This window comes from Lagenorhynchus albirostris, chromosome 1 (genome assembly GCF_949774975.1).
Source record: "Lagenorhynchus albirostris chromosome 1, mLagAlb1.1, whole genome shotgun sequence".
NCBI classification, from domain to species: domain Eukaryota; kingdom Metazoa; phylum Chordata; class Mammalia; order Artiodactyla; family Delphinidae; genus Lagenorhynchus; species Lagenorhynchus albirostris.
In genome coordinates this window covers 46,520,792-46,546,312 of record NC_083095.1, presented here as the reverse complement: position 1 = coordinate 46,546,312, position 25,521 = coordinate 46,520,792, and the positions used below count along the sequence as shown (strand labels likewise).

The 25,521-nt window shown below is 44.1% G+C and overlaps 1 pseudogene; it reads left to right on the top strand.

Moving 5' to 3' along the window:
• Nucleotides 1–23,000: 23,000 nt before the first annotated feature.
• LOC132530135 (V-type proton ATPase subunit e 1-like) lies at nt 23,001–23,235 on the top strand (annotated as a pseudogene).
• The last annotated feature ends 2,286 nt before the right edge of the window (nt 23,236–25,521 follow it).

Here is a 25,521-nt window from a genome sequence, read left to right as displayed (position 1 = left end):
GGAACCGCTGGGGTATTACATAATATATAATACATGCACAGTATTACTTTTATTCAAATAAAATCTGAAAAAACTCTAAGTTCCTAAACACATCTGGCCCTAAAATTAAACTGAGTATTATCCTCAATTTTATAGAGGAGGATGTTGAAGCTTACATATTAAAGTAATTTGCCCAAAGTCACATGACAAGAATATGATAAGGTAGGATGTGAATATACATCTTTTGACCCCAATGTCATTTTCTACTCTTAAGCAGCTGATTTTCTAACAAGGAAGATAATACATCAATGTAAATAACTACAGCGTAAGGAGAAGGTGAATGAGTACCTTAAGAGTGGCACAAAAACAGTTCTGTCAGAATTCAAGGAAGAGAGATTCCTTTGACTAGACTGTTCAAGGAGGGCTTCATGTTAATACTTTTCTTTTCCACAAATATCTCTTCTGTCACAGCTCAAGGGGGTTTGGCCACAAGCATGTTGTTACCCCAGAAACCCCAGGCTATCCCAGAAGCCTGGGTTATACCTAGTGACTGGTACCCAAGATGGAGCTGGATGATTGAGATTTGGGTGGGCCAAGAGCAGGGGTAGCTGGGGAGATAAATTAGGTAACAGAAGCTGGCCCTTATTGAAGACAGTGGGGCTCTTCAAATATGGTATCTAAAGATCATAGCAAGCTTCAGGGCAAGCAATTTTCAGAATCAAGAAGCCTAATATGGCAGCTCAAACATCAGAGGCTTCCAGGGAGCAACTTGAGAGTCAGGGAAGGCAACTGCAGATCTATTTACTCATAGCAGGCCACCCGTCCATCACAGAGTTCACTATTCGTCAGAATAAGCCAAGGGTAGTTAAGTGAGACAACGAGTTCTAATCAAGATAACGGAGAAGCACGGCAACATGTTTTGGGTCAGCATAGGAGGGTGCAATGGGTCCCATGTTTTCAGGGGTGCAGAAGAGTCCTAAAAGGTTCTTTGGTTTTACCTGACACAGGCATACTGGATATATCTGACTGAAGACAGAGAACCAGGGACTTCTATTTTGGAAAAATGCCAGACTAGAGATTCTGAAAACCAGCTATAAAAAGAATTTTAAAAGATATATATATATACACACACATACATAGACACATACACACACATATATATTATAAGGTATATTATCCATTATACTACACATATAGATAATAATCATATATCATGTTATATAATTATAATATATATAAACTGTATAACTATATAGACATATATTAATCAGTTTTTTTTAAAAAAAAAGTGAAATAGGGCTTCCCTGGTGGCGCAGTGGTTGAGAGTCCACCTGCCGATGCAGGGGACACGGGTTCGTGCCCCGGTCCGGGAAGATCCCACATGCCGCAGAGCGGCTGGGCCCGTGAGCCATGGCCACTGAGCCTGCGCGTCCGGAGCCTGTGCTCCGCAACGGGAGAGGCCAAAACAGTGAGAGTCCCACGTACCGCAAAAAAAATAAATAAATAAATAAGTGAAATACCGGCAGACCTGCTAAGAAGCTAAGGCTGAGATCAGAGAGGTGAAAGAGTTCGAATGCAGCCATTGTGAAAGACAAGAAGCCAGGTTGGAGACCCATTTGCACAGAGCTGGGATTCACCTCAGGAAAACGGTGAACCAGAAGAGAGCCTGTCCAGCAATGGCAAGCACAAAGGAAACCTTGGCTCTGGATTGAGGTTGAAAAAACAAAACAACAACAAAAAAATTGTCCTCTGAGTTTTCAAAAAACCCAAATTGGCCACACACAGGGTTCAGGGCTAGAAATCACACTATCTGTGTGGCCCAGAAAACTTAGACGAGAACTTCATTTAAAGTGGACCCAGGTCTGTGGTGCCCCCAGGTACCTGGCAAAAACAACTGGAAATCTACCCGGAGAAACAAACCCTCGACCCAGGTCTCACAGCACCCCCTCAGAGATAATGCCAACAAATATGAACTCACAATCAAAAATTACAAAATCCACCAGGAGACGAGCACCCATGAACAAGAGTCATCAGAAACAATAAACAATAGAACCAGAACTGCAAAGGCTTCAGAAGATGGCAGCATCAGATTCTAAATGAAAGATAAGTACGCTTAATATCTTTAAACAAATGGAGGAATGAAGCTACGAAGACCTCTTAATGAATAGGGAGGAAGAGACTAAAATGGAAAAAAAAATGACTGGACAAATCTGAAAAAAAATAAAAGGAAACTGTAGTAGTGGAAATAAAATAATTGTAATTTTAAACTCAGTGAAACCACAAGGATACCATCAGCCAAATCCCGAATGTGGGAAATTCCACAGGACAAATGACCTGTTTCTTCAACAACTAGATGGCAAGGATGAAAACAAATGAAATGGAACTGTTATAGATTAAAAGAGATATAAAAGACCTCAACCAAATGCAATGTGAGCATCCTGATTCAAATAAACAAAATCTAAAATATTGTTAAGAAATTATATCTAAAGAGAATTGTTTGAGGGACTACAAATATTTATGCTGACATTGCTAAAATGGGCTTTTGTCTTAGACTTATATTGGGGGACAATATAAGAAACAGCCATCTACCAGCCCTCCACAGTTTTCACTGTAAGAATACCATCTGGGATAATGTCACTACCCTATGGTGTGCTCTTAATGAAGACCTGAGGGAGGATTTGCTTTCAAGTCTCCAGAGAAAAACTGCTTCTCCTAAACGGATTCACTTTTATCTCAAGGATACTGCAGCTCTTGAAACCATGACTGTTTTTCTTTTTCCTTTGGTCTTTAGGAAACTCAAAGTCGAATACGCAATCCACCTCAAGCAGCTGCACAGAACCATATGGGACACATTCCTGTGTGCTATTTTATCCCAAATTAGCTCTATTTGCCTTTCCCTGGATTCCCTTAACCATATAGTTTATACTTTGCATATTTTTATAATCCACCTCAAGGTTTAAATAAAATTGTAAACCACCTCAAATTCTTGGTGTCTACTTTAGGAGGAACACAAGCTTTATATAAGTTTTTTTGGGGGGTGATTAGAGATGGTGCTTATAATGTGAATGCCACCTAGACACTCAACAAAAGTGTTTCTGCACTTAGCTTTTTATCTCAAATAAGCTATAGTTCTTTAAAGGCACAAAACTGTATCTTCTCCAACTTTATATCACATATGCCTTGCACACTTAACTAATCTGTTTAGGGGCGAGAGAACTAGAGCATCATTAAGACTTCACACAATAGTGTAATGCTCTGAGGTTTACTGACAGGAATGAATCAAACTACATTCTTTGGAGCCAATGTCTGAATCTGTGCAATAGATTTTCATAATCTGCTAAGACACAAAATCCTGGAGAGAGAGATAAATACTGATGGGTACTTCATAGGTTAATAGTACCTTGCATTCTACTCCTAAGTATATTGAAAATATAGCCCAAATTAATACGGGAGATGCAAGTCATGGTAAATTCATTAAACTCCCTTCTCTTTTAAATACGTATTCTGTTTCTGAAATTTTGGTCAAACTCATATGCTGTTCATCCTAGACCATCACATATGATAACTTAGTATCTGACTCTGTTTGAAATTCCATATATCCCATTTTCTGTTTGTATTAGCATAGCCTAAATAAGACTAGAGGCTAAAAAGCAGAGACACACATGATGGGGTACTGGCAGTATGAGTCTCAGTTCCTAGGGAACCAGAGCTACAGTAGAAACGAGAGATGGGCTGAGCAGGGATGACGCAGGGTACCAAAAGCAACAGTAATGTCCGTATTTACTGTATATTTTAAAGAAGAATTTATTATTCCCATTTTAGAGGTGAGAAAAATCAAGGTGCTCAGAAGTTATTTAATTTCTCTGAGGTCCACAAAGAGAAAGTGACCGAACGAGAATTTGAATTTAGAGGTAGATATCTAATTCTAAAGCTTCTTCCATACCATCCTGCAGTGGAGAGAAGCAGAATGAAAAAAATGTAAACAATGTGTTTGAGGGTTTGGAGGAATGAGAACAACATGGGGAAGAAAGAAAGAAACAAACTGATAGGAAAAGGAAAGTGATATTTATTAATTCAACTGCTGTGAGCCAAGCACTTTTACTGCCTTACCTTATTTAAGTCATGCAAACACTTTGTTTGGTAGGACGTTTTTGTCCACAGACAAGATGAGCCTCAGAAAAGCAAAGTGACATCTCCAAGTCACACAGCAAGTAAATACATAGCTGGGAATCAAACCCACATCTTGTGACCTGAAGTCAGGGACTCCGAAGGCCATTGTTCAAACACAAATTACCTTCATTCTCTTATTTCTATTGGGTTTTGTTCAGATCTGTCTGACCAAATCTCAAGAACCAGTCCAGGAAGAGGTCAAGAATACACGACAAGCTATCAGAGCTGCCCTGTCCAGCAGGGCTAGGGTGACTAACCATCCTGGTTTCCCCAGCTCTGAAGCATTTCTCAGGATATGGGACTTTCAGTGCTGAAGTCAAGGCAATTCCAGGCAGATACTGATGGGAGAACTCAATGGCTCAGCCAGAGAGGGTTCTATCCACCATGGGGTTACTAGTTCCATGCAGAGATGGCCTTAGCATGGCAGCCAAGTAGCAGGGTGCCAGGATGGATGGGCAGACGCAGTAGGGGACAAACAAGAAGACAATGAGATGGAGTTGGAGTTCTAGGAATTCAGGAGCCAGTCTTGTGAAAACAACACACATAAGATGATGTTTCTCTTACACTAGGCTAAGAATCTCTCTGGATTTAAAAAATACTCTTACAGCACCAGAACTGCCCTGACGAACATCTAATTCTACCAGTTTGGTCTGAACAAAGGGTTTTTTTCCCAAGCCCTTTGCCTCTTATCCACCTACAGAACATAATTTTGAAATTGAGGTCTTTGAACCCTGGCTTCTCTCCTCATCCTAAGCACTGACACTCTCTTTAGTGTTTTTACCCCTCTCTTTTTAGACAACCAGCATTCTGAATTTTGTCCATCTTATCAAAACCTGGAAAGGCTCTGCAATCATTCATTGAACCCACTGGTGTGAATTTAAGCCAAAGCGGACTTTTGCCCAGGGTATTTTCATCTTATTTTATCCTACATCTCCAACTGTGGAGTGACTGGCTCTCCTTATAGCACCAAAGAGGACATGGGATAGTTGTCGGGGTGTGTGGAGAGGAACAGACGCCTCTCCCTAACCTCTGCCACTACCACAGTCCATGGAGTTGACATTGGACAAGTAAATCTAATTCAGAACTGCAAGCACCTGGTTGAAAAAAATCGGTAAGGCTTGTCCTCTTTTGAAACTTTATTTACCTAACTTATTTTTTTCCCAGAATTAGAATAGTAAAAGAGTTTTTAAAAAGTTGTTCCCTGAATCCAGGAGATATCTCTCTTTTGACAGTTCACTGAAAAATCATTCAAGTGAAGGAGGTAGAACAGGAGAGCAGAGGGTTTTTGCAATTTTCTTCATATTACGTTTTTTTAAACTTTTTATTGAGGTATTACCTATTGTGTAGAGAAGTACACAAATACACAGGTCATATTTTAAAAAAACTGAACACTCATGTAATCAGCACCCAGATCAAGAAACAAAACACGGGGGCTTCCCTGGTGGCGCAGTGGTTGAGAGTCCGCCTGCCGATGCAGGGGACGCGGGTTCGCGCCCCGGTCTGGGAAGATCCCACATGCCGCGGAGCAGCTGGGCCCGTGAGCCATGGCCGCTGAGCCTGCGCGTCCGGAGCCTGTGCCCCGCAACAAGAGAGGCCACAACAGTGAGAGGCCCGCGTACCGACAAAACAAAAAAAGAAAGAAAGAAAATACGTATTACCCGTCCTTTCCTACCCATCCAGAGATAAACCATACAAATGAAGTCCTTTGCTTTGTATTCTTTTCTGGCAGGCTTCTTTCACTCAGTATTATCTTTGTGAGATGTTGCTGCAGGAGGCACTCGTTTGTTCTTCCTCATTGCTGTAAAACCTGCCTTTGAATGACTATAACACGACTTATTTTCCATTCTAGTGTTAATGGCCATTTGTAGTTTCTACCTTGAGGTGACTACAAATAGTGCCTCTATGAACTTGATTATACATGCCTTTTGGTGAACATGTGTATGCATCTCAGTTGTTAATATATACACTTAGGGATAAAGTCACAGGGTCATGGGATATGCATGCAAATGTTCAACTTCAGAAGATATCGCCAAACGGTCTTCAAAGCCTTAGCCATTTCCAAGGAAGAACACTTGATAATGAGAGCGCAGATTTAGAAGAAATTCTGGAAATCCAGTGAGCACATTCCCTGGTTTCTGGCTGACTTGCACTCCCACTGACCCCAATGGGCACAAAGCTCTTAATAAAGAAGGCACATCCCCTTTCTTCTGTACCCCTTTCACTAACCTTAGCTTGGTAAAAGCAGCCATGGAATGACCATGGGGTAGGGACCCTGATTTTCAACCTACTACCTCTGTAAATCTCCTGGCTCCAAGCTGGCCAAGCATGACAACAGTTTGGAACTCACTTTCTAAATACACAGAGCTGGGCTGGGCTCCGTCACCTACAGCAAGACACTTAGCTTCTCTGAACCAGCTTCCTCATCTGTAAACTGACAATTGTTGTATAAAGGCACTTGTCCACACTTGTCACTAAGGAGATTATATTAGTTACCTAGACCTGCCATAACAAGTACCACAAACGGGGTGGTTTAAACAATCAAAATTTATTCTTTCACAGTTCTGGAGACCAGAAGTCAGTAATCAATGTGTCGGCAGGAGTTCGTTCCTTCTGGGATCTCTGAGGGCGAATCTGTTCCACGCCTCTCTCCTGGCTGCTGGCAACCCTTGGCATTTCTCAGCTTGCAGCTACCTAAATCCAGTCGCTGCCTACATGGTCACGTGTAGGCCTTCTTCCCTGTGTGTCTCTCTGTGTCCACCGTAATCCAGTATGACCTCAGCTTAATCATCATCTGCAAAGACCCTACTTCCAAATAAGATCATATTCTGAGGTTCTGGTGGACACGAATTTTGAGAGACACTATTCAACTCAAAGCAGGGACATTTAATAAATAGTAACTATTAGTATCTACTATTTTATTATTTTCCTGACTGATGGCTGGATGGATGGACCTCTCATTCAACAACTCGTCAATAGTATTGAATGTCTACTATGGGCCAGGCACAGCGACACGGTCCCTGCTCTCATGAAAGTTACATGCTAAGGGAGCAGGGAGGGGGAGCAACAAATCTATAAATAATCATATAACCTGTCAGACGGTGACCATAAGAAGAAAAGGAACAGTGTATCTAAAAGTTCCGACTTGTTCCCTCCGTTCTACCCTGTATGCGACCTTCTGCTCTGGGGCCTTGTTGTCACATCAGCCCTTCATTGTGTCCTTTGCAAAGGAGGACATGAATTTTCCCATCTAAAAATGAGAAAACCCATTCCGGATAGCATTTTCCATTACAGTGGACAAATTAATCATGATTATACCATAAACTGGAGACTTGTATAACCGAGGAAATTGTTCCAAATGAAAGAATAGCTCACAGGGTAGGAGGTAAATCGGATTCCACAAGTGATAATAAGAAAGAGCAAAAGGAGGGCAGTTACGTATCAGGCTGCATGAATCATTTACTATAAATCCAGATGTTTGCAAAATGAAAAACAGGCCAAGTCCATGACCTCGTGAACTGATGTAAGGACTGGTTAAAATATGATAGGAGAATAAATATTATGGATTTTTTTTTTTAAGTCATGAAAAGGCCATTTACCTATCTATCACCTAAAAACATGTAGGGATAAAATATATATATATTGAAATTTTTATTTTGAACTGCCGTCAAACCACTTAAATTTTTTAGTAACCAAAGTTTCAATTATTATAAATCAGTAGCACAGCATGAGTGGCTTGTTATATCACTGTGGAGAGAAAAACACTTTGTTAAGCTCGTTTCCAAGGAAATGAAACGCTTTTCAGACATGTCATTAACGCTCATAAAATTCCCCAAAGCCAAGTAGAGGGCAGATGTTATTTTTCTGAATGGTCACAGACCATCAATACAAGGAAATCTCAGTTAATTGTTTGAGTATTTAATTGCTTATTTATACTTGGAGAAACCAATTTAAGACAGGAGACAGAGTGGTCTGTATTACTAAAATACATATCAAACTACATAGAAGGAACCTATGGTTTATAAAAAAAAGTGAAGCCTAATGTGGAGGATTAACCTATCACAAACAGAAGCAAAACACCAATGAAGTGGAAACTGTCTGCTCTTGTACATTCATGAAGCAAAGAGTCTTGAACCCCCCAAGACCCCTCCTGAGTTTGTACTAACCCAGAATTAACCTATCACAAACAGAAGCAAAACACCAATGAAGTGGAAACTGTCTACTCTTGTACATTCATGAAGCAAAGAATCTTGAACCGCCCCCCCGAGACCCTTCCTGAGTTTGTACTAACGCAGAATTCATTTCCACACTGACCCAGAACATTGCCGGTGCCCCAAGATTCCACCGCTTTAACCACCACACACCACACTCTACACATCACACTCCCACTCATATTTCCAAATCCCATATTTCTCTGTATTCTCCCTGAATTGTTCTGCTTCATGATGGGATGTTTGGACCACTATTCTTATCCTCTTCCCATCACCACCAGTTTCTGGGAAATGACATCCCCAGCTCGCATGACCTAGTACTTCTGTCCTCACTCTTCATAGCATATCCACCTGCCTCTAATGTGCTTACCCCGCTTATAGGCTTGCAAGAGTTTCCCTGACCTACCCAAGAAAGGTAGAGATCATCTCGGATGCATAAAAGGCAGCAACAGTCAGGTGTTCATGGCTTTTTTGCCTATAGTAGTTAAGACTATGAATGAGCCTGTGGCGCCCTGAAAGACAATTCTGAATTCTGCAGTACGTTCATTCACAGAATCACTCATTAAGTAAATACTTACTGAGCCGTGTTGGGTGATAAATTACCTCGACACATGGTAGCCTCCAAGTATACTAACAGGCAAGCTCTTCCAGGGGTCACAGAACAGAAAGGCTCTCAGACTACCTTAGGCTTGAATCACGTGGTTCATCAAGTGAATTTAAAACATGCAGTGAGAAGCAAGGTGAAAAGATATGGTGTCAGTTATCACACTTAGACTAGAATGCAAGCAGGGGGAAGAAACCACACGACCGCAATTCTGGGTTCAGCCTTCCCCATGGATGCTATTGTTGTAAGGACCAGAGTTACGGATGGGCAAGAGGTGAAGGTGCCTGGGGTCAGGGGCACACACCTGCTCTATCAGAGCAGTTCCATCAGGCCACAGCTGTAGTTTGGCAATTAGCCTGTTGAGATGCCATGGATTATATTGCACTTCTTTGGTTAAGGACACACAGGCCAAAAGCGGCATGTCAATGAATACCCAAATTAAGCCTTCATAAATATTCGGCACTTTGTGTGTATTTAGTGTGTTATGAATATTTTGTAGCTACTTGGTCCTTCAACTCCTCTCTATATTCATACACATATACTCTAATTAATTTATTTGTCGAACAGGCTACTCCAGGCTTAACATATTAATGAGTTTCATCCATTCCATTTGTTTTCTCCTATAGCGGAACTGAACATTCTCAAACAATATAGCAAAATGTACATTAGGAACAGCTACTGTGTCCCAAGGTCTGGGGGCAGGAAGAAGATGCACAGAGCAGAAAGTAAAGGCAGAGAGTGAGCACGTGGGGACATGGGCAGCAAAGACATCCTGGAGGGGTTGCTCTGTGAAGTAAGACTTAAAAGCTGGGCGGGACCTGCCCTGGGGAAGCAGAGGGTTTGGGCCTTCCAGACAGAAGAGGAACGACCAAGCAACTGCACTTAAGAGTGACCCAGCCTGATGCCTGCGGAAAACTAGAACATCATGTGCCAAGTGCAGAACGGGTGCATGGAAGGTGGGGCCGGAGAGGGGACAGGCAGGCCAGCAGGTGGAAGGTCTACATCAAGCTGGAGCTGGACAACGCTGGGGAGGAGATAGGCCGCCTCCTTTGAGGGCGGCATGTGGACTCGGGGTCCCAGCCAGGACTGCGTGGTGGAGGCTCTGGGCATCACAGCCCGGGCTGCTGAGTGGTGAAAATCTAATGCGTTGCAGGTCAGGTGAGTAGGAGGCCAGTGGTGTCCGGGGAGCAGGTGGGGTACTGCTCAGCGGAGGCCCACTTCACCTCCACCTCTGTGCTGCAGCCAAGCCCTGTGGGCTCTGTTTGTCAGAACTGTCTCAGAGTAAATGAAGCGGATTTCACCTCTTTCCCTTCCAGCCGCTGATGGACGATCTCACCCAGCGGTGGACAGCGTTCAACACTATGTCATTCCACATTACGATTCCTGTTTGGTTTCTTGGCGAACAGGGGGCAGACTCAGAGCTCAGTTTTGATTTCACAAAGGGGCCCCTTTGCTCCACTCATGATGGATAAACAACCCCCCTTTCTGGGCCCTTTTTCAACCAGAGCTGATTAGGTTGTATTTATATTTGTGGTAAAAGGGTAAACATCCTCCAATTTCTTTAAATTTTCACTGATAGACTCAGAAAGATCTAGTCTAACTCCTAATGCCCAACCTATAACCTGGGAGCAGAGGGGAAGCTATAGGAAAGAAAGAAAACAAATATCTGTGACTTGTAAACTGTATGCTTCCTAGTTCTTCAAGCCAGCTTAAATTAATGGGCTGGGCTTCCCTGGTGGCGCAGTGATTGAGAGTCCGCCTGCTGATGCAGGGGACACGGGTTCATGCCCCGGTCCGGGAAGATCCCACATGCCGAGGAGGGGCTGGGCCCGTGAGCCATGGCCGCTGAGCCTGTGCGTCCGGAGCCTGTGCTCCGCAACGGGAGAGGCCACAACAGTGAGAAGCCCGCGTACCGCAAAAAAAAAAAGAAAAGAAAAAAAACATTACAATGGGCTGCTCCATTCTCTTATTCATTCACTCAGCAAACATTCTGTAAGTCCTTAATGTGTAGGCAGCACACGTGTTTCACACAGTGATTCAACATCAGGCCCAGGTAGTGTTCATATGACACAGTTTAATTTATAAGTCAGAGATGGATTTTTCCCTAAATTAATAATGCTTAAGTTTCCAGGCCCCTCCCTTGAACAGGTATTTTCCAAGACCCTGGGAGAGGACTTAGCAAAGAGTTTACATAGTTGTGTGTTTTATGAAACATGCAAATGTATAATATTTTAACTGCATTGGCCTAAGCCCCATTTTATATTTCCATTTTGGCCTTCCTTCAGCCACACTTCCCCTCGAGTTGGATGGCTTTGGAGTGGCTACAGGCATTTTGGGGTTCTGGCTAAGAAGTTAAATTGGGGGTACATTTGTGTTTAGCAGGATGTATTTATGTGGATCACAGTCATTTACCATGGATAGTTAAGTCAGTATTAACCATCCCTGTACAGGACCTAATCCCAGGAATGCTCTTCCATCACTGTGCTGACTTGCCCTGCATCAGGACCAAGGTACAGGGCCAAAGGTCACATCACGATCTGAATGTGTCCTACTGAACCCCGTACCCAAGTATGTGGGTAACGGGAGAAACAAGGTTTGACATGGAAGGAGCCAGAAGTTAGTCTGCCTTTTCCAGTCATCAGATGTGTAAAACTGGGTCCTTTGGTTGGGGACCCCAACTTTTTGGTTTGGGGAGGAGACACAGAAATGTCCACAGGATGAATCACTACCTAGGTATGCCTGGCCTACCCTGGGAGTGCTAGAAAGCCAGGGGTAATGTGGGCCTAAGTGAAAGAAAGGAAGGAAGCATTGAATGCAGAGGGGGTGGAGACAGACAGGAAAAGATGGCTTTGTCACCTGGAAGAATTGTATGACTTGCGGAACTAAGTGACACAATGTAGCCTTGGTGTGTAGGGTTCTCTTTGGTCCTAAAATAGGATTCACGACACAAAATTATGCCCAGCAGTCGGAGCCACATGAATACAGAGTAATACTGCAGACTGTTAGATCCTACCTTGGTCATCGTTTGTATCTGCAGCCTTGAGTTATTTATACAAGGGTCTTACTTCCTTGGCTCTGAAACCAGAAAAAAAAGTCTCTGACCTCAATTCCAGAGTAGTGTTGTCTGAATGCCACAGCTTACTTTCACGAGCGAGTCTCTGAAAGTGTGTCTACAGTTTTACTGACAAAGTACCCACCTCTGCCTACCCCAGAGGCATCTATCTTCCTGTTCCGGATACATTAACACATAGTCCTCCGCTCAGTCCCAGCCTGGAGCCCTCTCCCTCCATCAGAAGATAAACTAGGCTCACCACACGGCAATACCAAGTTTCCAGGCTACTCCGGAAAGTTGAGTCCATCTGTGCCTCAAGTACCTTGGGTTTCCAGCGCACCGTCAGCCAACAGCTGCAGGCTCCCCTACGCATGGTGGGAAAACGTGATTCATGGAGCTATAACGTATACGCTTCAGAGGTCTAAGCGAAACATAACCTAGAAGCTTTTGTAGTAATAAGTGTGAAGTACAGTCTAGGAGACTCGAGACATAAAAAGCATAAAATCATCAGTCTCTGTAGATGATTGTCCTAGACGGATCATGATGCTTGATGGAGTTTCTACCACATCTTCAGTCCCAATCTGATGGACGATGCTCCTGCAAGCAGTTCTTTACACACAAATCAGTGTCACTTGGGATGGGATGCTTTGGGCAGAAAATCTGATTTGATTAGTTTAAACAATAAGGAACTAATTACCTCACACAACGAGTCAAAGAGTAATTCAGCCGCTCAAAGATTTTTTTCCACCCTACCATCCTCCGTGTGGTGTGACCTTCCAGCTCGGCTCCCCCTTATGGTGTCAAGATGCTACTGCAGCTTCAGATAATACATGTCAAAGGCCTTGTCTGGAGGGCAGAAAGGGCCTGCTTCCTCTCACATGTGGCTTTTTAAAAAGTCAGGTTTATGAATATAAGTTACATACTGTAAAATTCACCATTTTAAGTGTATATTTTGATGAGTTTGACAAATGCATACAGCCATGTAGCAATCAAGGTGTAGGACATTTCCATCAGGCCGAAAAGCTCCCTCACGTCTGCTTGGAGTCAGTCTTCTCCCGCCACCCCAGCAGCTGGCAACCACTAATCTGAATTCAGTCCCTATAATTTGCCTTTGCAAGGATGTCAGATAAATGGAATCATACATGAGAGTAGCCATTTGTGTCCAGCTTCTTACACTTAAGCACGACGCATTTGTGGTCCCTCCGTGTTGTTGCGTATCTCAGTAGTTTGTTCTATTACTGAGTGGTACTCCATTGTATAGATATACCATGATTTGTTTACCGGTTCATGGACAAACATGGACATTTGGGCTGTTTCCAATTTTATCTATAATGAATAAAGATGCTGTAAACATTCACAGACAGGTCTGTGTGGATGTATGTTTTCATTTCCCTCAAGTAAATTCTTAGGAGTGGGATTGCTGGGTTGGGAAGTTAACGCACATCATTTTTTTTTTTTTTTACAATGTTTTGTTTTGTTTTAAATGAAAGCTTCTTTCTGTATTTATTTATTTATTTTTGGCTGTGTTGGGTCTTCGTTTCTGTGCGAGGGCTTTCTCTAGTTGCGGCGAGCGGGGGCCGCTCTTCATCGCGGTGCTCGGGCCTCTCACTATCGCAGCCTCTCTTGTGGTGGAGCACAAGCTCCAGACGCACAGGCTGACGCACAGGCTGACGCCCTCATCTTCTTTTTTTTTTTTCTTTGCGGTATGCAAGCCTCTCACTGTTGTGGCCTCTCCCGTTGCAGAGCACAGGCTCCGGACGCGCAGGCCCAGCGGCCATGGCTCACAGGCCCAGCCGCTCCGCGGCATGTGGGATCTTCCCGGACCAGGGCACGAACCCGCGTCCCCTGCATCGGCAGGCGGACTCTCAACCACTGCGCCACCAGGGAAGCCCAACACACATCATCTTTTAAGAGTAAGAAAACTTTCCCCAGAAGCTCCTCTGTGTTTGTTGGGTCCCGAGCCCCTGCCTAAACCAATCTTGGGCAGAAGGAACAGAAAGAAATGAACCAAAATCCACTCTCATGGCTATACAGGAAGGACAATCTCCCCTGGTCATATAGCTTCCTATGGAAACAAAATCCAGCCTCTTCCAGCAGGAAAAAAGAGAAAAATAGGTTTGCGCCAGTGACCAGTAGAGACCCACCCAAGAAACACCCTAACTCTGGACTTCTTGTATTAGATAATTATTTCCTTATTTTGAAAGCCACTTGAATCAGATTTTCTGCTGAAAGCACCCTGAATGACCCATGTGTGGCTGCCTGCAGCAGTTTTACCCATCAGAGGCAGACTGCCATGACTGATACCTGGTAACCTTGGGGTCCTGGCCACAGCTGATTGGACCACAAGCTGGTCAATGGCCCACGAGAGGCTCACTGAGGTGTTCCCCTCTAGATCTGGCAGAACCAATCACATAGTCTCTGGGAGAGTTTGAGCTCAAGACAGAGGAAAAGAGACAGTAAGTAGAAGAAGAAGGGCAGCAGAATCAGACACACAGAACTCAAGCAGAAAGGATGAAGGAAGGAGAGTAGAGGGATGCCATGTCAGAGTGAGACAGTGATCCAGAGGGATGACAGAAGCAGCAGCAGAGATTAGCAGAACCCTCTGTACGACTCAGTCATCAGATGAGGGAACACTGGCCATCACTTTCAGGAGAGGGTGAGATGCCACTTCCACAGCTTCAGGGGATCTGGAAGAGTTCTCTGTTTTTGCTGAGACTGCTGAGATGATTGCCAGTCTTTTTTTTTTTTTTTTTGCGGTACGCGGGCCCCTCACTGTTGTGGCCTCTCCCGTTGCAGAGCAAGGCTCTGGACGGGCAGGCCTAGCAGCCATGGCTCACGGGCCCAGCCACTCCGCGGCATGTGGGATCTTCCCGGACCGGGGCACGAACCCGCGTCCCCTGCATCGGCAGGCGGACTCTCAACCACTGCGCCACCACGGAAGCTCAGCCCTTTTTTTTTAATGATGTCAGGATGTATCCACCTCTGCACTGTGGGGTTGGTATTATGAATGCCCATTTAACAAGAAAAACAGGAACTCTTTTTTTCCTTATGAATTGCTTTCCTGAATCTCCTATATGTGTTTCATCTATTCTCCCTGGCTGTGTGTGTTTTTGTGCGTGGAAAAAGCAAAGCTTAAATGTCAGAAGGAAGGGATCACATTCCCCATCCTCTTGCCAACCAAGAGCACATTTACTAGTCTCTTCCCTCCATTAAATGTTAAATGATGTTTATGAAGCACCCACATGGGCCTGGAGCTTTTCTCAGTGCTCAAGGTTGCCAGGTGGTCAACATAATGGCATTACCCTTTATTTGAACTCTCTACTCTGGTGTTCTTGGAGGCCCTGCAGGAACACGAGCAGACTCAAATTTAAAGTGAGAACCAAGAAGGGGGATAGATAGGACACATGAGGAGTAGTCCCGATTCTCAATCAGGTACATCAGTGGGCCGTGCCTGGTCAGTTTCACCTTATCAGTGCTGTCCAACTGCTGTCCTCAACTTCTCTGGTCATCCTCTACCCTGCCTGAGCCCTCTGCCCCTTACTGCCCCTTACCGTCCACGGGAAGATTTGACAACCCAGCAAGTGTCGAAAGGGTATCAAAATAGATCAACTTTTCCTATGAGAATCTCACAGATGGAGTGACCAGACTCACTGACTAGATATCGGGGTTCGTGATTTTATAGTGGGGAAGTGCATCTTAAACCAGAGCTAGCCTGAAAATCTAGATCATACGGTCGCTACAACGGCTAACCAGGTAAATATAAAAATGGGCATTTCATCCTAACACGAGGAAAAGAGATATGCTTCTTTAAAGATGAATTGTGTCCAAACCTGCAATCTTTCAACGTCTTGTTCGGCGTAACAATAGCTATGTAAACTCAGGGTGGGTAATTACCTTCCTATCATCACCAGGAACTGGGATATGTAACATGCAAAAGTAGACTGTAACATCCTCCTACTAGAAAAGCATCCACTCCAGGAAAGCACAGAGACTCCTTCACAGAAACCCATCTGCAAAGCAGGCAGGAAGGAGGAGGAGGGAGGGGAAGCTTGTGCACCACCAGACTCTTGCCCTCCTCTGTCTTGGAGTCTTCTGCTCCGGTTCAGCAGAACGCTTTCAGGCCAGCAATGATGAATCTGACGCCATGTGAATGAGATTTGCAGGTGTGAGTGGGAGGCTGCCGGGGCAAACCCGGATGAATGGGAATGTGGGGAGAGGAGGGTTTCTGGGACAGAAGCAGAAGCAAAGGTTGTGCTTGAATGAGCAAAAATAGGACAGACGCCTCTTCTTGAGGGAGGGTAGATGGGTCATCCCAAGAGGCAACTTGAGGGCTCTGAGCTGTACAACCTCAGTGCTGCTGTCCGGGAAGGATAAAACCAAGTGGGAGACGGCTTCAGCAGACACTGAGAGTCAGAATTGTCTGATGGCTTGGAAAGTCTGCCAAGCCCACTGGGGCCACCTCCACAGTAGCTCAGGCTAGGCAGCAGTCCTGATAGGTCAACCCCCATGAAAGCAGATGACTGGGTAGGTCAAGGGCACAGTGCCTGCCACATAGTAGGCACTAAGTAAATAGTTACTGAATGAATGAATGAGTGGGTGGATGAGCCAATGTAAGCTTCAGAGCCAATCATTTGGTCCAGGAACTGTATTGATTCATTCATTAGTTCATGCAGTACATATATTTTGAGCGTCCCCTCTATGTCTTGAACTATGTAGCAGTTCATGATAGAAAAGGTCTGCCCTCCAAAACTTCTAGTGGGGAGACAGAGACAAATAAATACACGAGCAAATATATAATAAGATAATTTATAAGCAAAGGCAAATGCTATAGAGAAACTAAAATGTAGTGTTAGACTAGAGCAGAGGTCAGCAAACTTTTTCTGTCAAGGGCTAGAGAGAAAATACTTTAGGTTTTGTGGACCAAATACTCTCTCTTAAAACAACTCAACTCTGCCATTGTAGCCTGAAGGCCCCTGTGGACAATATGTAAATGACAAGCATGGCTATGTTCAAATAAATCTTTATGGACACTGAAATTCGAATTTCACATAATTTTTATGTCGCAAAAATGTTTTTTTTCAACCATGTAAAAATGTAAAAACTATTCTTGGCTCTCAGGCCATATAAAAACAGGTTGATGGCAAGATCTGGCCCCCAGGACGTAGTTTGCAGGCCCCTGGAATAGAGTGACGGGGTGGGAGGGTCTGCTGGGAAGGTGACATTTGAGCCTAGACTAGCATGGGGAGAAAGAACCAGCCATGCAAAGAGGAGGGAAGAACATTCCAGGCACAAGGAGGCATGGTGCAAAGGTGCGTGCGTGTATATATACACACAAACACACATCCACAGTACTATCCACCACAGACAGTTGTTGAATAGTGGTGAGAGAAAACGGATGTAGAAACGTCTGTGTACCCACCTGACCATGATTTGGGGATGAAGGCTATCCCGGTCTCTGTGCTCATCAGCCAGGTGTGCAGCTTCACACTTTGACGGACTGGCATGTCTCCGCACAAAACAGATTCTGACTTTACTGGCCCTGGTTTCTCTTCTGCATATTTCCTCATTGTTCAAGATTAGTCATTAGATTTTTAAGCAACAGCATCTTTCTGGAAAATCTGTGGGAGAAGCAGCTCACAAAATGAGGCTGTGCTTGTTTGTTTTGTTTTGTTTTGTTCAGGGTTTACAACTTTTTGAGTGTTACGGATTGATTCCTGGATTCTAACCAACGTCAATCATCCTGGTGCCTTTCACATGAGTGTATGGACATAATCTCACTAAATACAAATTATCGGAAGTCTTCTGGAATTGTGTATGCAAAGGGAAACATGGACAACTCCATCCATCAACCACGCACCATGACAGCTGTGGCTACCATCAAAAGCTAGGCGAAGCAGGTTCTTGGAAGCCCCTGCTGTACCTTCTCCAACCCCTACTAAGTAGGGATAGAGTAAGAGGGTGTGATGGAGAGAAACAGCCAGCCCCAGGTGAAAGGAACTTGTCTTTGAAGCATATTGTTTTGATTCTTTGGCTTCCGGCCCCTACAGCCTTTGGACTTGAGTCAATTCCTGTTCTTGTGGAAGCGACCCAGGTTCATACTTTCCCCCTCCGTATGTGGATTTTTACTTTGTCAATTAACATTTCTTGCACAGAATTAAGGCACAGAATAGCATCTCAATCCTTCATATCCCCAACTGGGGGGCAAAGCAACTCAGCAGTTTTCAAGTCCTGGCAGCATCAAAAGAGCATCTGCAATCAATTACCACCTTTTCTCCCCGTTTCTCACCATCCGTTGCTTAAAAATGGCTAACTTATTTTTTTCCCTCATATCCTTGTAAAAACACATGCACACACCAACACACACATGGCTCCCAGGCTGAGATCACAAGTGCCAAAGCTCAGCCTGGAGAGAACGTTTATGACTGGGTTATACATCCCCGAAAATAGGGGTTTATAATGGAAACACTGACAGATCATTAACTATAATAGCATAAACCGAGGCACAGAATTTTCACGTTGTCTCCATTTTGTTTGTGTCAGCAGGATTTCCAGGCCCAGAATCTGGTTGGAGCTCATGAGCTGTGCCCAAATGTGTGAGGCAAATCTGAGGGCAAGAGGACAGCCCGGAGAAAATGGCTCAGGACATGCAGAGTCTTCAGGTGCAGAATATTCTGTGATGTTTGGATTCAGAAATGATCACAGGAATCTCAGCATGGAGAAGACAACCATCTGGGCTGGAAGCTTAAATCCCTGTCAGCCACTCATCTCCAGTGACCAACTGCTCCTTGCCCCAGGCATGACTTTTACTGATATAAAGAAGCAATTTAGAGCAAATAGCTAGTTAGCTGATAGATGGAAACTATCCCCAGCAAGGTCTCCATTCTAGTTTTTGTGCTCTCCTAGGAAGAGACGCATCCACCAACTTACCACCAATGCTTAGAACATTGCCTGACACACAGTAGATGCTCAAAGCATATTTGGTGCTGCACGCATAACTGGATGGACCCATGAGCTAATGAAGGAATTAACAGAGCTCTTTCAGCCTCACTCAGGTTTCTCACGTGTGAAACGAGGGGGTTCAATACCAACAGTGGTTCTCCACTCTGGCTGCACACTGGAATAACACTAAATCACTTTACAAACATACTAACACCTGGACCCTACCCCCGACCAAATAAGTCAGAATCTCTAGACATGTGGCTTGAGCAGCAATAGTTAGAAAAACACCCCAGGTGGTTCTAATGTAGACTAGATGATTCTAAAATTCCTTTCTGTGTTTTTAATTCTAACTAATTTGGGTCATGAAATTCAAGGCCTAGAATTTGTCTCTCCTCAGCTCAGAGAGGTAAAAGGAACAGGAGTGAAATGACATTGAGAAATTATAGTTAGGAAATAATGACCATTTATTGGACTCCTTGGTGCTAGGCACTGCGTATTGCATACTATTATCTCCAGCCCCTCTGACAGGTGGCCTCATCCCAGCTTCCCTGTTTTTCAGATGAGGAGCCTGGGGTTCAGAGAAGCAAAGTGAATTATCCAGAGATAAGGAGTTATCCAGGGAGAGGCTGACCTCCTCAGCTGCCGTGGGGCGTTGTCAATTCCTTTTCAGAATTAAAGGGTGTTCAGCATCCGGCAGAGATTTTATGTTCAGGCAGAGTGTTGGAAGAAAGAGAAGTGAGAACTTCAAGACACACCACACAAAACTGTGAGGTTTGGGGAGGAGGAATTCCCTCCCACCCCTGCGCCCCTCCAAAGTGAAAAAGGACAAGCTCACGCTCCCCCAGGCCTGGGCCAGCTGTCAGAGATGAGCCCTGATAAAGGCCCTGGGCCTCCTCCTTGAATTCCTTTGTTCCAGAACCTATCCCATTAGAAAAAGGTCACACATCTTTGGCCCCTTTTAATTTCAGGGGTGGAGACGTAAAAGCCCAGTCGGGGAAACATGTGCAATTATGAGCAATTACTTAAACGGCTTTCAGACAAGCCTTGGCCCTCCACCAGCGGGCACAGGGGCCGGCGTCTGCGTTTTGTAGGCGAGAAGGAGCGAGGGTGGGAAGGTGGGGACGGGGGAGGGGAGACAGCAAAGGCTTTTGTCACTGGGCTACAAAAAAACCCCATTGGTATTTCCTGCCACCGGACTAGCTGACACTAACCAGCCCTGCGCAGGGGAACTATTCACTTAAAAGTCATCGTTTCCTTTACTTATCTGCCTCTAAAGAAACAAATCTATTAGCAGCAAGAAATCACTCCAGCGGCTTCAACTAAGTGCTTCCCCTGCTGAAAATGCCAAAGCCCTCCTGCCTTCAGCTCCGGCCGGCCATCCCCTGGCCTCCTCTCCTCCCAGGCAGCAGCTCCGAGCTGGCCCGTGTCAGGGCGTCTCTGGCCACTACAGATAACAAGGGCCATTACGTTCCAAATCCTTCCCCAACCTCCTCCCCTCCCTTCCGCCAAAATCCCAAACCCAATTTCTCCCTGGCAGATCAAAGGCCGCCCAAGCTACAGGAGAGCTCACTTGATCAATAAACTCTTGACATGGGAATAAACAGAAGGATACAATATTCTCCTTCAGGATTTATTTTGTCCATGGAATAGCAGTGGCTTGCTATGCCTTTCCTTTTGAGAACCATGGAGATTCGGTGTTAAAACTCAGAATAGTTTACTCCTGAATGAAAAATCAAAAATGCCCAGATCGCCCGAAAACACTTTTTCAGTCTTTGCGGGCCTTAAACATACAAACTGTAAGGGGAAGACTAGATCTTCCAAAAGCAAACCTTCCTTCCACTCCAACTCGGTTTGCAAAAGTTTACTGTAGAGCTACCTAAGCAAGGCAATCTCATTTTGATAATTAACTTTGCAATTTAGGAAGTATAATAAAAATTAATATGCATCTCTCACTGTTCGTCCTAAAGAATTCAAAATTACTTCCCAGACAACGATCTGAAACTGTAGATGAAAAAGTACAGCAAACCCCAGAAAAGTTGAATCCAGGACGCTGTGCATTTGGGACATACCGATTGTTTTTAAACTCTTGAGAACATTTATTTAAAAAATCAGTTAATTGATTCCTGTATCACTCTCCTATGGCTGTTTCTTTGATACTGAAATCCTTAACCCGCGAAACTGAAGGAGAGAGAATTTCAGCTGAGTTGCTAAAATAGTCCAGGGAACTCATTTGGAATCTAGCTATCTAGATTGCCCCATTAACTACCATGTTATGTTTACTCACACATGCTTTCATATATAGCACATGTATATCACAATTTTTAGAAATAAAGCCTTGCATCTTCCTCCTTTGTAAGATATATAAGCGTACACTTAGATCAATACGAGCTTTTCATTAGTTAGTATGGAAAATGCTCCCCAAAGATCACTGAGGCATATTAAACCACTCTAACTTAGGATCCAGATAAGAGAAAGCAAAGTAGATCAGCAACATAGGCCAGAAGATGAGGAAAAGGAGGGGGAAAATGGTGTCTTGTGACACAATGACAGTTACAGCTTAAGCCCAGAATATAGACAACAGGGTGTGTCAGCTTTACATTTATAGCCCACAGGAAGAATAGAAACTCCTTGCCAACCTGTCTGTATATTTCCTCCTACAGCATGACTTCAGATTGATAACTACCATTTACTGAGATCTCACATTTACCAGGCAAAGAGCGAAGCACTTGACAAACTCTACATGATTTCCTTTATTCCTCACAAGAGTCCTATGAAATAGGTACAATTTGACAGATGAGGTATAGGGTCCTAAAGAGGTTAACTGTCTTCCCCAGGGTCACATGGAAGCGACTGGAAATGCTGATATTTGAATGGGGGCATCTGACTTCAGAGCTGCCACGTGAACTGCCAACCTGAGACAAAAATGTCTGCAGCTTCCCTCCCAGCCCAGCACTAAGAATTTCAGTCAAGAGGCAGTAGCAATTTAGAGCAACTAGCTAGTTAGCTGATAGATGGAAACTATCCCCAGCAAGGTCTCCATTCTAGTTTTTGTGCTCTCCTAGGAAGAGACGCATCCACCAACTTACCACCAATGCTTAGAACATTGCCTGACACACAGTAGATGCTCAAAGCATATTTGGTGCTGCACGCATAACTGGATGGACCCATGAGCTAATGAAGGAATTAACAGAGCTCTTTCAGCCTCACTCAGGTTTCTCTCTATAAAATCTCTCTTCTATAAAATCGTCCTCAGTCTTCTCCATCCAAACTTTTATACGATCAAACAGTGTTTATTTTATTCATGGATATGTTTACATTGCCTTTCTCCAAGTACATTATTTTTGAAACACTTTCCCCTTATTCTTACATTTCTGCCAATTAAGTCAGGAGAAAATCAATATTTCATGGAGGAGAGAAGGAATCATAAAGTACATTGGTGGGGACCTAGAAACAGGTCTACCGATTCCATGTACCTTCCCCCTTAGTCTTGTGACCTTCAGGAAACACATCATTTACATTAATTTCATTAGTTTTCAAGTGTAACATTGTGAAGAAGCCTGGCATGATTTATTGATGTCCGTTCCCCGGCAGGGGCATTTTTCTCTTTCTCCTCTTAGCACAATGATTTGCACTAATCCTTTAGAGGGGCGGTGGGTAAGTCTTTTGTTCTATGAAGGTAACGTGCAGCTGTCCAGACCCTGTGTTCAATGGCTACTTTGCCAGCCCTCTCAAGTAGCTTTACCATGAAAGTTCAGGGTCAAACAGCCTTTGGATACACGTATACTGTACCGCTCAGCAAACTCACCCAGAATGGCCTGCCTGCCTGAACACAGAACTTGGCATCCTTGGCCTCGAAGGGTTCAGCACCACGGGTCCACCTCGTGGGAAAAATGTCTCCGAGCCAAACCATACAAAGCTAAAGTGGTGGGGGGTAGGGGAGGAAGACCAAGCCAGCCAAAAGAGAAACATGTTTCCCCTGTCAAGGAAATCAGCCGGGTGAGGCCAAAGTGGGACAACGGGGCAGGGGCTAGAAGCTCCAGTGGCACCCATGGCGGATAACGGCCTCACGGAGCCCCTCATCTTGATGAATATGTCTGGGCCTCGCCCGCCGGCTTCTTGGTGCCCTGGTTCATCCCTAAGGAGCGATCATCACCATGGTAGTGACCTGTTCAGTTTGCTGCTATCTCTTTTGGCTGATTGCGGTTCTGGCCCAAGTCAACCCTCTCTTTGGACCAGAGTTGAAAGATGAAACCATTTGGTATCTCAAGCATCTTTGGCCTTGAGGGACAAGACTCCCTCTCCAGTGCTCAGCCACTGACGTCAGGAAGAGAATTCCTCTAGATGCAAAAGCACCTCCAAACCCAGACCACCTTCTTGGACTCACCTATTTTGGCCATCAGTTGCCTTAAACATTCACACCATATTTGCATATCTTATTCTATAATGAAGTATTTTTTCCTACCATCTTTTTTACATTTTGAAAGATTATGTACCTCCTTAACCTAAAGTGTGTCGACTCCGTAAAATGTTTACACAGTCTTCTGAGGTAGAAAGTGCTCCTCCTCTGAGAAATGTGTTACTCTCTCCTTGGAATCTATGGATTTGAAGACAAATCCATAGATTCCTGCTACAAGACAAATTAAGGCTCCAGTGGGACAGTCAATAAGGGAACATGTTCCGAGGGAAGATGTGACCCAACAGATACACAAAAGTATATTCTCAGGATGAATTTTATTTCTGCCCTCTTTTGGAATAACTTATTTTTCTGCTTCCTATGAAAAAAAGAAAAGAAAATCAAATTAGTTCCCTGCCCTCAATAATATATAATTTGAAGAGGGTCTTGCAATGTGCTGAGATTTACGTTAAAATGTTAATTAAACCAAGTTGTTGAGTAGAGTCAAGGGAAGAGTGGATAGGCCAGAGTCGTGTAGCAAACACAGCGAGAACTAACTTGCCCAATGAGCAGGACTCCATGAAAAGTCACATTTCCCAGAAGACGACTTTCCATCAGATTTCTCAAATGTCACAGGATTTTGCTGAAAAAGGAGAAGCCTCAGCTCAGAGTGTCTCTGTGGAGGCCGCTATGAATCAATCTCCTGCTCTCCCACGCGCCTGTGGCCACAATAGATCTGCCTTGTCCACTGACACACGTGTCGCCTGGGCTCCTCACAGCCAGAGGCACATGTGCCTAAACAGGCTAAATGAATTCTTGGCCTTGTAACAAAACAAGGATAACCAGCCACTGGTGTTTGACCCCGTGACCTTGGCCTCTTTAGCACCGTGCCTTCCCCAACAGAGTTAAAGAGCTGTGTGCTCTGTGGTCATGTCACCTGGCCGGAAACCATCAAGCATGTGAGTCCTGTATGGGCAAGGAAAGTCTGGAGAAATTAAGGCTGAAATACTGCCTACACATCTATTTCTAGGAAGTGGTGTACTTCATATAACATGTTCCTATTTTCAAAAATGTCAAAATTGCTACATACTGAAAATGGTTGCTTTTGAGCCTTTAATAGAAATATGACTATGTATATAACAGGTAGGTAGATATTATGTATACATAACATATTATATATATTTATATATTAAATTACATATACATTATATATAAAAAATACAGATATATATATAATTTATGATTATATATATAAAAAATAATATATATAATTTTATATAATACAGATATATATATATAAAAATTTTTAGAACCTTCTTGAGGGGAAATTAAAATAGGTGTTTCAGAAGCTTTCCAGTGGCCGCATTTCACCTGGGCCCACCAGGAAGACTAATAAAATAAGGATCTTTTTTTGTTTGTTTTCCAAAGGAAAATTACCACCGAAATTCTAGTGCTCCTTTTCCTGGCAAGTCCCCTTGGTATTAGTCTCTTGGCCTTTTTCTCACGTGCCTGAGGAGCAAGGAGTCTGCTGCAACGGAAGCCTCCGCTTTGGGGGACTTCACTGTAATCTGCTCATGGAACTGTTTCCTTCAGTGGCCCCTCTTCCCCTCCCTCATCCTTTGCTCCTTGTCTCTGTCTTCTCCCCAGGATCTCAGCCTGCGCCACTGTCCCTTTCCCTTACCACATTCCTGGCATGACGGCCTTCTGCCTTGAACATGCCAAGCTCCTGCCTGCTCACAGGTGCTTGCATTTGCTGTTCACGGTACCTGGAAGACTTGTCCCTGTCTCCCTCTCATCTTTCATTTCTTACTTCAATAATCACTTGCTCAGAGACACTTCCCGGACCTCCCCACCTGAGTCAGTCCTCCACCTCCACCCAGGTACTCTCCATCACATTCCCCTGAGACTTGTCTTGAGCATACTTATAATCATCAAGCAATATTCTGTGTTTGTTTATTCACTGTTAGCCCTCCCCTCTCTCTAGAATATAAGTTCCATCAAGGGTGAACTTCACCTACTTTTTGCACTCTCAAACACCCAGCACCTAAGCAATGGCTGGCACACAGTAGGAGCCAAATAAACAATAGATGAATGAATGAATGAATTGTCCAGTGTTCCTCAGAGGAAAGGCACAGCTTCTCCAGAGAGACTATGGAGTATCTGACTTGTTATTTAA